The sequence below is a fragment of the Aphelocoma coerulescens genome, unplaced genomic scaffold (genome assembly GCF_041296385.1).
Source record: "Aphelocoma coerulescens isolate FSJ_1873_10779 unplaced genomic scaffold, UR_Acoe_1.0 HiC_scaffold_392, whole genome shotgun sequence".
Lineage (NCBI taxonomy): Eukaryota > Metazoa > Chordata > Aves > Passeriformes > Corvidae > Aphelocoma > Aphelocoma coerulescens.
In genome coordinates this window covers 59,538-71,808 of record NW_027183736.1, presented here as the reverse complement: position 1 = coordinate 71,808, position 12,271 = coordinate 59,538, and the positions used below count along the sequence as shown (strand labels likewise).

Below are 12,271 nucleotides of genomic sequence, written 5' to 3'. Positions count from 1 at the left end.
AAGAGCCCCGCCCCTCCCCCGCCCCCTCCCCCGCCCCCTCCCCCTCCCCCCGGGCCCCGCCCCCCCGGGCAGCCGGCGGGAGCGGGGGGGCCAGGCCGCGAGGGGGGGAGGGGCGGCGGGGGAAGGGCGCGCCCGGCAGGGGGAGGGGAGAGGGAGAGGGGGAGGGGCCAGAGGGAGGCCAGGCCCGAGAGGAGAGGTGAGAGGGGGGGGGGGGAGGGGAGGGGAGGGGCTGGGGGGGGTGGGGGAGGGGCTGAAAGGGGAGGGGGAGGGGTTTGGGGAGGGGGAGGGGTTTGGGGGAGGGGCTTAAAGGGGAGGGGGAGGGGTTTAAAGGGGGGAGGGGGTTGGGGGAGGGGAGGGGCTGAAAGGGGTGGGGGAGGGGCTGAAAGGGGAGGGGGACGGGTTTAAAGGGGAGGGGGAGGGGTTTGGGGGAGGGGAGGGGCTTAAAGGGGAGGGGGAGGGGTTTAAAGGGGGGAGGGGGTTGGGGGAGGGGCTGGAAGGGGAGGGGGAGGGGTTCGGGGAAGGGGGAGGGGCTGAAAGGGGAGGGGGAGGGGTTTAAAGGGGGGAGGGGCTTAAAGGGGAGGGGGAGGGGTTTGGGGAAGGGGGAGGGGCTGAAAGGGGAGGGGTTTAAAGGGGGAGGGGCTGAAAGGGGGGGAGGGGCTGAAAGGGGAGGGGTTTGGGGGAGGGGGAGGGGCTGAAAGGGGAGGGGGAGGGGTTTGGGGGAGGGGGAGGGGCTGAAAGAGGAGGGGTTTAAAGGGGGGAGGGGCTGAAAGGGGAGGGGTTTGGGGGAGGGGGAGGGGTTTGGGGAGGGGGATGGGCTGAAAGAGGAGGGGGAGGGGTTTAAAGAGGAGGGGGAGGGGCTGAAAGGGGAGGGGTTTAAAGGGGGGAGGGGCTGAAAGGGGAGGGGGAGGGGTTTGGGGGAGGGGGAGGGGTTTAAGGGGAGGGGGAGGGGTTTGGGGAGGGGGATGGGCTGAAAGAGGAGGGGGAGGGGTTTAAAGAGGAGGGGGAGGGGCTGAAAGGGGGAGGGGTTTGGGGAGGGGGAGGGGCTGAAAGGAAAGGGGTTTAAAGGGGGGAGGGGTTTGAGGGGGGAGGGGAGGGGCTTAAAGGGCAGGGATTGGGGGAGGGGCTGAAAGGGGAGGGGTTTAAAGGGGGAGGGGTTTGGGGGAGGGGGTGGGGGAGGGGTTTGAAGGGAGGGGGAGGGGTTGGGGGAGGGGCTGAAAGAGGAGGGGGAGGGGTTTAAATGGGGGGAGGGGCTTGAGGGGAGGGGGAGGGGCTTAAAGGGGTGGGGGAGGGGCTTAAAGGGAAGGCTGGAGGGGTTGGGGGAGGGGGAGGGGCTTGGAGGAGAGGGGGCGTGGCTTAAATGGGGAAAACTGGGAAATTTTGGTGGGAAACCGGGAATTTTGGTGAAAAAAAAGTGGGAAATTTGGGGAAAAATGGGGCAATTTTGGGAAAAAAACGGGAATTTTAGGAGAAAAGTGGAAATTTTGGGAAAAAATGGTGAATTTTGACGAAACCGGGGGAATTTTGGGAGAAAAAGGGGAAATTTTGGGGAAAAAAGTATGAATTTTGGGGAAAACGGAGAAATTTTGGGGGAAAACGGGAATTTTGGGGAAAATGTGAATTTTGCGGGAGAAGCGGGAAATTTTGGGGAAAACGGGGAAAATTTGGCGAAAAACCGGGAATTTTGGGAGAAAAAGGGGGAATTTTGGGGAAAACCAGGGGAATTTTGGGAGAAAAAAGGGAAATTTTGGGGAAAAAAGTATGAATTTTGGGGAAAATGGGGAAAATTTGGGGAAAACGGGGGAATTTTGGGGACAAAAATATGGATTTTGGGGGAAAAGCGGGAAATTTTGGGAAAAATGGGGAAAATTTGGTGAAAAAATGGGAATTTTGGTGAAAAACTGGGAATTTTGGGGAAAAAAGCGGGAAATTTTGGGGAAAACGGGGAAATTTTGGGAAAAAAGGGGGAATTTTGGGAAAAATGGGGGAATTTTGGGAGAAAAAGGGGAAATTTTGGGGAAAAACCGGGAATTTCGGGGAAAACCTGGGAATTTCAGGGATAAAAAGCGGGAAATTTTGGGAAAAAGCGGGAAATTTTGGGGAAAATGGGGAAATTTTGGGGAAAACGGGGAAATTTCGGGGAAAACAGGGAAAATTTGGTGAAAAACCGGGAATTTTGGCCAAAAAAAGTGGGAAATTTTGGGAAAAATGGGGGAATTTTGGGAAAAATGGGGGAATTTTGGGAAAAATGGGGGAATTTTGAAGAAAAAAAGGGAATTTCGGGGAAAAAAGTGGGAAATTTTGGGAAAAAACGGGGAAATTTTGGGAAAAAGCGGGAAATTTTGGGGAAAATGGGGAAATTTTGGGGAAAACGAGGAAATTTCGGGGAAAACAGGAAAAATTTGGTGAAAAACCGGGAATTTTGGCGAAAAAAAGTGGGAAATTTTGGGGAAAAACAGGGGAATTTTGGGAAAAAATGGGGGAATTTTGAAGAAAAAAAGGGAATTTCGGGGAAAAAAAGTGGGAAATTTTGGGGAAAAACCGGGAATTTCGGGGAAAAAAAGGGAAATTTCGGGGAAAAAAAGTGGGAAATTTTGGGAAAAATGGGGGAATTTTGGGAAAAATGGGGGAATTTTGGGGAAAACGGGGGAATTTTGGGAAAACGGGGGGAATTTTGGGGAAAAACGGGGAAATTTTGGGAAAAACGGGGGAATTTTGGGAAAAATGGGGGAATTTTGGGAAAAATGGGGGAATTTTGAAGAAAAAAAGGGAATTTCGGGGAAAAAAAGTGCGAAATTTTGGGGAAAACGGGGAAATTTGGGGAAAAATGGGGGAATTTTGGGGAAAACGGGGGAATTTTGGGAAAACGGGGGGAATTTTGGGGAAAAACGGGGAAATTTTGGGAAAAACGGGGGAATTTTGGGAAAAAATGGGGGAATTTTGGGAAAAACGGGGAAATTTTGGGGAAAACGGGGGAATTTTGTGAAAAATGGGGGAATTTTGGGAAAAATGGGGGAATTTTGAAGAAAAAAAGGGAATTTCGGGGAAAAAAAGTGGGAAATTTTGGGAAAAACGGGGGAATTTTGGGGAAACCCGGGGGCGTTTTTGGGCGGGGCCGTGGGGGGCGGGGCCGGTGACGTCACGGGCGCGGCCCTGAGGGCGTGGCCGCCCCTCCCCCCCCCAGAGAAGCCCCCGGAGGAGCCGCCGGCGAAGCTCCTGGACGATCTCTTCCGCAAGACCAAGGCCGCGCCCTGCATCTATTGGCTGCCGCTGAGCGACGCCCAGGTGCTCATCTGCATCTCATTTGCATGCCGTTCGCATCTCGTTTGCATGAGGAAAAAAGGAGTTTTGGGGAAAGGGGAAATTTGGGGAAAAAACGGGGAATTCTGGGGAAAAAATGGGAAATTGGGGAAAAAGCAAATTGGGGGGAAAATGGGGAATTTGGGGGAAAAGAGAAAATTTGGGGAAAAAAAAGGAAATTTGGGAAAAATTGGGGAATTTGGGGTAAAAATGGAAAATTTTGGGAAAAGAGAAATTTGGGAAAAAATGGGGAATTTGGGGAAAAAAGGGAATTTGGGGAAAAAATGGGGAATTTGGGGGAAAAGGGGAAATTTGGGGAAAAATGGGAAATTTGGGAGAAAAGTGGAAGAATTTGGGAATAATGTGAAAATTTGGGGAAAAAAGGGGAATTTGGGAGAAAAGTAGAAAAATTTGGGGGGAAAAGTGGGGAAATTTGGGGAAAAATGGGAAATTTGGGAAAAAAGGGAATTTTGGGGAAAAATGGGAAATTTGGGGAAAGTGCGGAAATTTGGGGAAAAGGAAAACGTAAGGAAAAAGGCGAAATTTGGGGAAAAATGGGGAATTTGGGAGGAAATGGGGAATTTGGGAGAAAAGTAGAAAAATTTGGGGGGAAAAGTGGGGAAATTTGGGGAAAAAATGGGAATTTTGGGGAAAAAAAGGGAAATTCGGGAGGAAAAAAGGAGAAAAGTGGGAAATTCAGGGAAAAAGAGGAAAAATTTGGGAGATTTGGGGAAAAAGTGGGAAATGGAGGGAAAATTGGGAGAAAAGCGGCGCCTGCATCTATTGGCTGCCGCTGAGCGACTCCCGGGTGCTCATCTGCATCTCATTTGCATGCCGTTTGCATCTCGTTAGGGTCTGGGGTCGTGGGGAAGGGGGGGTTGGGGGTTTGGGAGAAATTTGGGGGGGATTTGGGGGGAAAATTGGGAAAAATAGGGAATTTTGGAAAAAGGAATTTGGGGGAAAAAAAGGAAATTTTGGGAAAGAATTGGGGAATTTGGGGAAAAAAAAGGAAGTTTGGGAAAAAGGGAAATTTGGGGGAAAAGGGAAAATTTGGGGAAAAATGGGAAATTTGGGAGGAAATGGGGAATTTGGAAAAAAAGGGAAATTTGGGGAAAAAAGGGGAAATTTGGGGAAAAGGGAATTTTGGGAAAAAATGGGAAATTTTGGGGAAAAAATGGGAAATTTGGGAGAAAAGTGGAAGAATTTGGGAATAATGTGAAAATTTGGGGAAAAACGGGGAATTTGGGAGAAAAGTGGAAAAGATTGTGGGGAAAAGTGGGGAAATTTGGGGAAAAATGGGAAATTTGGGGAAAAAAAGGGAATTTGGGGAAAAATTGGGGAATTTGGGGGAAAAGGGAAAATTTGGGGAAAAATGGGAAACTTGGGAGGAAATGGGAATGTTTGGAAAAAAAGGGAAATTTGGGGAAAATAATTTTGGGGAAAAAAGGGAGATTTGGGGAAAAAGTGGGAAATGGAGGGAAAATTGGGAGAAAAGCGGCGCCTGCATCTATTGGCTGCCGCTGAGCGACGCCCAGGTGCTCATCTGCATCTCATTTGCATGCCGTTTGCATCTCGTTAGGGTCTGGGGTCGTGGGGAAGGGGGGGTTGGGGGTTTGGGAGAAATTTGGGGGGGATTTGGGGGGAAAATTGGGGGACAAAAAGGGAAATTTGGGGAAAAATGGGGAATTTTGGGAAAAAGGAATTTGGGGGAAAAAAAGGAAATTTTGGGAAAAATTGGGTAATTTGGGGAAAAAAAGGGAATTTCGGGAAATTTGGGGAATTTGGGGAAAAATTGGGGAATTTGGGGAAAAATGGGGAATTTGGGGAAAAGGAATTTGGGGGGAAAATGGGAAATTTGGGAGGAAATGGGGAATTTGGAAAAAAAGGGAAATTTGTGGAAAAAAGGGGAAATTTGGGAAAAAGGGGAAATTGGGGAAAAATGGGAAATTTGGGTAAAAATGGAGAATTTGGGGAAAAATGGGAAATTTGGGAGAAAAGTAGAAAAACTGGGGGGGAAAAGTGGGGAAATTTGGGGAAAAAAGGGGAAATTTGGGAAAAAGCAAATTTGGGAAAAATGGGGAATTTGAGGAAAAAAGGGGATTGGGGTAAAATGGGGAATTTTGGGGGAAAATGGGAAATTTGGGGTAAATATGGGAAATTTGGGTAAAAATGGGGAATTTGGGGAAAAAAAGGGGAATTTCGGGAAAAAAATCGGAAATTTTGGGGAAAAAATGGGAAATTTGGGAGAAAAGTGGAAGAATTTGGGAATAATGAGAAAATTTGGGGAAAAGTGGGAAATTTGGGGAAAAATGGGGAATTTGGGAGAAAAGTAGAAAAAATTGGGAGGAAAAGTGGGGAAATTTGGGGAAAAATGGGAAAAATTGTGGAAAAATGTGGGAAATTTGGGAAAAATGAGAAAATTCTGGGGAAAATTTGGGAAAAATTGTGGAAAAATGTGGGAAATTAGAAGAAAAATGGGAAAATTGGGGAAAAAGTGGGAAAATTGGGAGAAAAGTGGGAAAATTGGGAGAAAAGTGGGAAAATTTCGGGAAAAATGGGAAAAATTGTGGAAAAATGTGGGAAATTAGAAGAAAAATGGGAAAATGGGGAAAAAGTGGGAAAATTGGGGAAAAAGTGGAAAAATTGGGGAAAAAAGTGGGAAAATTGGGGAAAAGTGGGAAAATTGGGAAAAAAGTGAGAAAATTCGGGGAAAAATTGGGAAAAAGTGGGAAAATTTGGGAAAAAAGCAGGAAAATTGGGGAAAAAAGTGGGAAAATTGGGGAAAAAAGTTGGAAAATTGGGGAAAAAAGTTGGAAAATTGGGAAAGAAGTGGGAAAAATCGTGGGAAAATGGTGGAAATTCGGGGGAAAATCGGGAAAATTCGGGAAAAAAGCAGGAAGCGAGCGCGGCAGGCGGGGCCAGGGCGTGTCCGGGTGCTCATTTGCATACATTTGCATCTCCCCCAGCTGCTGCAGAAGCAGGCGGAGCGGGCGGCGCGGGCGCGGGAAATTGGGGAGGGAAATGGGGAAATGTTGGAGAAAAGGGGAAAATTGGGGAAAAATGGGGAAATTTGGGGAAAAAGTGAGAAAATTTGGGGAAAAATGGGAAAATTGGGAAAAAGAGGGAAAATTGTGAAAAAGTGGGAAAATTGGGAGAAAAGTGGGAAAATTTGGGGAAAAATGGGAAAAAATTGTGGAAAAATGTGGGAAATTCGGGAAAAATGAGAAAATTCTGGGAAAAATGGGAAAAATTGGGGAAAAATGTGGGAAATTTGGGAAAAGAGTGGGAGAATTGGGGAAAAAGTGGAAAAATTGGGGAAAAATGTGGGAAAATTGGGAGAAAACGGGGAAAATCTTGGAAAAATGGGAAAGTGGGGAAAAAGTGGAAAAATTGGGGAAAAGGGTGGGAAATTCGGGAAAATAGCGGGAAAATTGGGGAAAAAGTGGGAAAATTGGGAAAAATGAGAAAAATCGTGGGAAAATCGGGAAAATTCGTGGGAAAATCGGGAAAATTCGGGAAAAAAGCAGGAAGCGAGCGCGGCAGGCGGGGCCAGGGCGTGTCCGGGTGCTCATTTGCATACATTTGCATCTCCCCCAGCTGCTGCAGAAGCAGGCGGAGCGGGCGGCGCGGGCGCGGGAAATTGGGGAGGGAAATGGGGAAATGTTGGAGAAAAGGGGAAAATTGGGGAAAAATGGGAAAATTTGGGGAAAAAATGGGGAAAACCGGATAAAAAGCGAGAAATTGGGGAAAAAACTGGGAAATTTGTGGAAAAAGTGGGAAAATTTGGGGAAAAAGTGGGAAAATTTGGGAGAGAAATGGGAAATTTCAGGGGAAAAGTGGGAAAATTGGGGAAAAAGTGGAAAAATTGGGAAAAAGTGGGAAAATTGGGAGAAAAGTGGGAAAATTGGGAAAAATGTGGGTAATTCGGGAAAAATGATAAAATTCTGGGGAAAATTTGGAAAAATTGGGGAAAAATGTGGGAAATTAGAAGAGAAATTGGGAAAATAGGGAAAAAAGTGAGGAAATTCGGGGAAAAAGTAGAAGAATTGGGGAAAAATGTGGGAAAATTGGGAGAAAAGTAGGAAAATTTGGGGAAAAATGGGAAATTGGGGAAAAAGTGGAAAAATTGAGGAAAAGGGTGGGAAATGCGCGAAAAATGATAAAATTCTGGGAAAAATGGGAAAAATGTGGGAAAATTAGGAGAAAAGTGGGAAAATTGGGGAAAAAGTGGGAAAATTGGGGAAAAAAACGGGAAAATTGGGAGAGAAGTGAGAAAATTCGGGGAAAAATTGGGGAAAAATTGGGGGAAAATGTGGGAAAATTGGGAAAGAAGTGGGAAAAATCGTGGGAAAATGGTGGAAATTCGGGGGAAAATCGGGAAAATTCGGGAAAAAAGCAGGAAGCGAGCGCGGCACTCAGGAGGAGGGCGTGTCCGGGTGCTCATTTGCATACATTTGCATACTCCCCCCCAGCTGCTGCAGAAGCAGGCGGAGCGGGCGGCGCGGGCGCGGGAAATTGGGGAGGGAAATGGGGAAATGTTGGAGAAAAGGGGAAAATTGGGGAAAAATGGGGAAATTTGGGGAAAAAGTGAGAAAATTTGGGGAAAAATGGGAAAATTGGGAAAAAGAGGGAAAATTGTGAAAAAGTGGGAAAATTGGGAGAAAAGTGGGAAAATTTGGGGAAAAATGGGAAAAAATTGTGGAAAAATGTGGGAAATTCGGGAAAAATGAGAAAATTCTGGGAAAAATGGGAAAAATTGGGGAAAAATGTGGGAAATTTGGGAAAAGAGTGGGAGAATTGGGGAAAAAGTGGAAAAATTGGGGAAAAATGTGGGAAAATTGGGAGAAAACGGGGAAAATCTTGGAAAAATGGGAAAGTGGGGAAAAAGTGGAAAAATTGGGGAAAAGGGTGGGAAATTCGGGAAAATAGCGGGAAAATTGGGGAAAAAGTGGGAAAATTGGGGAAAAAGTGGGAAAATTGGGAAAAATGAGAAAAATCGTGGGAAAATCGGGGAAATTCGTGGGAAAATCGGGAAAATTCGTGGGAAAATCGGGAAAACTCGGGAAGCGAGCGCGGCAGGCGGGGCCAGGGCGTGTCCGGGTGCTCATTTGCATACATTTGCATACTCCCCCCCAGCTGCTGCAGAAGCAGGCGGAGCGGGCGGCGCGGGCGCGGGAGCGGGAGCGGCGCCGGAAGGAGCAGGAGGAGGAGGAGCAGCGGCAGCGGCAGGCGGGGGGAGGGGCGGGGGGAGGGGCGGGGGGCGGGGCCTCGGCGGGAGGGGGAGGGGCCTCGTCCGGCCCCGCCCGCTGCAGGGCGCCCCCCGCTGGATCCCGGAAGCGCCGCAGCCGCAGCCGCAGCCCCGGCGGGGGGGGGAGGGAGCGGGGGGGGCGGCGCTGAGGGGGGAGCCCCGGAAAGGGAGGGATCGGCCCCGAAAAATCGGCCCCTCCCCCACCACCCCCCCCCCGGCGGCGGTCGGGTTCGGGGCGGGGAATAAAAGCTGGAAAAAGGAACCGGGAGAGGCGTGGAGTTTTGGGGGGAAATCGGGGGAAAAAGGGGAAAATTTGGGGGGAAAAATGTGGAAAATGGGGGGGGGGAAATGCAAAAAATTTGGGGAAAAACGGTGGAAAATTGGGGAAAAAATGCAGAAAATTTGGGGGAAAAAAGGTGAAAAATTGGGGGGAAAATGTGGAAAATTGGGGGAAATGCAAAAAATTTGGGGAAAAGGTGGAAAATTGGGGGGAAAAATTGGGGAAAAAATGCAAAAATTTGGGGGAAAAAAGTGGAAAATTGGGGGAAAAATTGGGGAAAAAATGCAGAAAATTTGGGGGAAAAAAGGTGAAAAATTGGGGGGAAAATGTGGAAAATTGGGGGAAATGCAAAAAATTTGGGGAAAAACGGTGGAAAATTGGGGGGAAAAATTGGGGAAAAAATGCAAAAATTTGGGGGAAAAATGTGGAAAATTGGGGGAAAAATTGGGGAAAAAAAGGTGGAAAATTGGGGGGAAAAATGCAAAAAATTTGCATAAAAACGGTGGAAAATTGGGGGGAAAATGGTGAAAAATTGGGAGAAAAATGCAAAAATTTGGGGGGGAAATGGCAGAAAATTGGGGGAAAAATGCGGAAAATTGGGGGAAAAAATGTGGAAAATTTGGGGGGGAAATGGGGGAAAATTGGGGGAAAAATGCAGAAAATTTGGGGAAAACCGGGGAAAAATTTGGGGAAAATTTGGGGGAAAAAAGGTGAAAATTTGGGTAAAAACGGTGGAAAATTGGGGGGCAAAATGCAGAAAATTTGGGGGGGAAATGGGGGAAAATTGGAGAAAAAAAGGTGAAAAATTGGGGAGAAAAATGCCAAAAATTTGGGGGGGAAATGCAAAAATTTGGGGAAAGAAAGTGAAAGTTTTGGGGGGAAAAACAAGGAAAATTTGGGGGGAAAATGGGGGTTGGGGGCGGCGCTGAGGGGGGAGCCCCGGAAAGGGAGGGATCGGCCCCGAAAAATCGGCCCCTCCCCCACCACCCCCCCCCCGGCGGCGGTCGGGTTCGGGGCGGGGAATAAAAGCTGGAAAAAGGAACCGGGAGAGGTGTGGAGTTTTGGGGGGAAATCGGGGGAAAAAGGGGAAAATTTGGGGGGAAAAATGTGGAAAATGGGGGGGGGAAATGCAAAAAATTTGGGGAAAAACGGTGGAAAATTGGGGAAAAAATGCAGAAAATTTGGGGGAAAAAAGGTGAAAAATTTGGGGAAAAATGGCGGAAAATTGGGGGAAAAATGCAGAAAATTTGGGGGAAAAAAGGTGAAAAATTGGGGGGAAAAATGTGGAAAATTGGGGGGAAAAATTGGGGAAAAAATGCAAAAATTTGGGGGAAAAAAGGTGAAAAATTGGGGGAAAAAAGGCCAAAAGTTTGGGTAAAAACGGTGGAAAATTGGGGGAAAAAGTGGGGAAAAAAAGGTGGAAAATTGGGGGGAAAAATGCAAAAAATTTGCATAAAAACGGTGAAGAATTGGGGGAAAAATGGTGAAAAATTGGGGGAAAAATGTGGAAAAATTGGGGGGAAAAAGGTGAAAATTTGGGTAAAAACGGTGGAAAATTGGGGGGAAATTGGGGGAAAAATTGGCGAGAAAAATGCAAAAATTTGGGGGGGAAATGGTGGAAAATTGGGGGGAAAAATGGGGGATAATTGGAGAAAAAAAGGTGAAAAATTGGGGAAAAAAGGTGAAAAATTGGAGGAAAAAAAGGTGAAAAATTGGGGGGAAAAGGTGAAAAATTGGAGGAAAAAGTGAAAAATTGGGGGGAAAATGGCGAAAAATTGGGGGGAAAAATGTGGAAAATTGGGGGAAAAATGCAAAAAATTTGGGGAAAAACGGTGGAAAATTGGGGGGAAAAATTGGGGAAAAAATGCAAAAATTTGGGGGGGAAATGGTGGAAAATTGGGGGAAAAAATGTGGAAAATTGGGGGGAAAAATTGGGGAAAATGTGCAAAAAATTTGCATAAAAACGGTGAAAAATCGGGGGAAAAAAAGTGAAAAATTGGGGGAAAAAAGGCCAAAAGTTTGGGTAAAAATGGTGGAAAATTGGGGGAAAATTTGGGGGAAAAAGGTGGAAAATTTGGGGAAAATATGGGGGAAAAAGGTGGAAAAATTGGGAGAAAAATTGGGGGGAAAATGCAAAAATTTGGGGGGGAAATGGTGGGAAATTGGGGGGAAAATGGCGGAAAATTGGGGGAAAATGTGAAAAATTTGGTGGGAAAAATGGTGGAAAATTGGGGGAAAAAATGTGAAAAATTGGGGAAAAAAGTGAAAAATTGGGGGAAAAATGCAAAAAATTGGGGGAAAAAAGGTGGAAAATTGGGGGGAAAAATTGGGGATAATTGGAGACAAAAAGGTGAAAAATTGGGGAAAAAAGGTGAAAAATTGGAGAAAAAACGGTGAAAAATTGGGGGGAAAATGGCGAAAAATTGGGGGGAAAAATGTGGAAAATTGGGGAAAAAATGCAAAAAATTTGGGTAAAAACGGTGGAAAATAGGGGGGAAAAACTGGGGAAAAATGCAAAAATTTGGGGGAAAAAAGTGGAAAATTGGGGAAAAATGCAGAAAATTTGGGGAAAACCGGGGGAAAATTTGGGGAAAAAATGTGGAAAATTGGGGAAAAAATGCAAAAAACTTGGGGGAAAAAAGTGTAAAATTGGGGGAAAAATGCAAAAAATTTGGGTAAAAACGGTGGAAAATAGGGGGGGAAATTGGGCAAAAAAGGTGGAAAATTGGGGGCAGAATGTGGAAAATTTGGGGAAAAAAGTGGAAAATTGGGGGAAAATTTGGGGAAAAAATGCAAAAATTTGGGGGAAAAAAGGTGAAAAATTGGGGGAAAAAAGGCCAAAAGTTTGGGTAAAAACGGTGGAAAATTGGGGGAAAATTTGGGGAAAAAAAGGTGGAAAATTGGGGGGAAAAATGCAAAAAATTTGCATAAAAGCGGTGGAAAATTGGGGGGGGAAATGGTGAAAAATTGGGGGAAAAATGTGGAAAAATTGGGGGGAAAAAGGTGAAAAATAGGGTAAAAACAGTGGAAAATTGGGGGGAAATTGGGGGAAAAATTGGCGAGAAAAATGCAAAAATTTGGGGGGAAAAAAGGTGAAAAATTGGGGGGAAAAATGGGGGACAATTGGAGAAAAAAAGGTGAAAAATTGGGGAAGAAAGATGAAAAATTGGAGGGAAAAAAGGTGAAAAATTGGGGGGAAATGGCGAAAAATTGGGGGGAAAAATGTGGAAAACTGGGGGGGGGGGAATGTGGAAAATTGGGGAAAAAATGCAAAAAATTTGGGTAAAAATGGTGGAAAATAGGGGGGAAAAACTGGGGAAAAATGCAAAAATTTGGGGGAAAAAAGTGGAAAATTGGGGGAAAAAATGCAGAAAATTTGGGGAAAACCGGGGGAAAATTTGGGGAAAAAATGTGGAAAATTGGGGAAAAAATGCAAAAAACTTGGG

The 12,271-nt window shown here is 46.1% G+C and overlaps 1 long non-coding RNA gene across 2 annotated transcripts; it reads left to right on the top strand.

The window, feature by feature from the left end:
- The first annotated feature begins 92 nt into the window (after nt 1–92).
- On the top strand, nt 93–8,533 carry LOC138101682 (uncharacterized). Of its 2 annotated transcripts, none has more exons than XR_011147231.1 (3): nt 93–196; nt 3,182–3,282; nt 8,434–8,533. It is a non-coding gene; the product is annotated as an uncharacterized lncRNA (long non-coding RNA). The 2 variants fall into 2 exon arrangements; XR_011147230.1 differs by lacking the exon at nt 8,434–8,533 and adding an exon at nt 6,264–6,304.
- The last annotated feature ends 3,738 nt before the right edge of the window (nt 8,534–12,271 follow it).